The sequence below is a fragment of the Ictidomys tridecemlineatus genome, chromosome 8 (assembly GCF_052094955.1).
Source record: "Ictidomys tridecemlineatus isolate mIctTri1 chromosome 8, mIctTri1.hap1, whole genome shotgun sequence".
Lineage (NCBI taxonomy): Eukaryota > Metazoa > Chordata > Mammalia > Rodentia > Sciuridae > Ictidomys > Ictidomys tridecemlineatus.
In genome coordinates this window covers 106,000,043-106,001,537 of record NC_135484.1, presented here as the reverse complement: position 1 = coordinate 106,001,537, position 1,495 = coordinate 106,000,043, and positions in this window count along the sequence as shown.

The window sequence follows — 1,495 nt, the reverse complement described above, 5'->3', positions numbered from 1 at the left end:
AAAAGGAATGTATTCCTCCCCAACTTAGCAACACAGATGCATCTCCCAAGTTGCAGAAGAACAATTGTAGTATAAACCTATTTACATAAGGTACAGAATTAGGCACAACTTCCTAACAGCATTACACACATCTATGTATATACCTACATAGTAAAATTACTGATAAAAAAAGTCAAGGTGAAAATATCCCACAAAATTTAGGAGATGGAAGGAGAGAAGGAAATGAGAACTGGGAGGAAATTCAAAGACATTCGCGGTGGCTCTGTGTTGGGTTGAGTGGGGACACGGGTTTTGTTTTGTTATTCTTTGTACCTTCTCTAGAGCGTTATGTGTATTATCTTGTGTGTATACTAAGCATTTTGTCATTACAAAAGCAATTTAAGCAATGAAAAAAAAAAAAAACAGTAAAGCACAGGTGCTGGAGGCGGCCAGCCTGGGCTCTGTGCCAGCCTCTGCTGTTTATTAACTAGGGACCTGAGCGAGGCTCTTCTCTCTGTGACCACTGGCACCCCCAAAGGGATGAGAAGAGCCTCATGCAGTGGCTGGGTGCTGATGCTGGGGAGTGGGGAAGGCCTACAGGGCTATTGAAAGGGGTTTTATTCTGACAATGAGCATAGGTCTTGCCAAATTTTTCGACAGTAATAACTAATCTGCACATGCAGCTTTCCAGTTTGTAGATCCTTTTGTCCGTGGAGGCAACAGACTCTTGGAGGCAACTGAGAGCAGACCAGTTTATAAAGTACGAATGGAAGACAAGGAGAGTGCGTGGATCCCACCGTCCCATGGGTGCACCGTCACATGGGTGGTGTTCAGCGCGGTGTTGGAACATAGAGTGGATGGCCGCCGAGCATAATTGTGGAGGTTTTGAACAACTCAGTGAACAGGACCTGTGTGATGGACAGATAGTGAGCCCTGCACCCCAGATGGGGCTTATAACTTCTTTCTGGTATAAATGTTCATAGAAATTGGCCAAACCTCGGGCACTAGAAATCAGGATCACAAAAATGCTGTTTTCTGACTACAATGCAATTAGGGTAGAAATAACAAAAAAGATAACATGCACATGGAGAAATGTAAACAAATCTCTAATTAACTTGGTCATCAAAGAAAAAAAAATAATGTAAAGTCTAGCAGAGAGATGTTAAAAGCTAAAGTTGCTAGCACTGTTGGCTGAGCTTTGGCTGGCCCTGGAGACCATGGATTGGCTGGTGACATCTGCTCCAGGTTCTTACTTTTGGGGAATCATCTCCATCTAGGTTTCACGTGGCTGCCTGTTGTCTTTAGTCCACGTGTGTGATGTACTGATTGCATTTATCCTCCTTGCCTTCACCCCCACCACACATCACTTCCTTTTCCCGTATAAAAATCTCCCAGGTGACTGTCAGGGGTTAAAGAGGACATGTTCGTGGAAGGCTGAGATTTGGGTGTACAGATGAGCAAGACATAGTCCTTGTCCATAAAGAATTCCTAGTTGAAAGGGAGTAGGATTATAGTA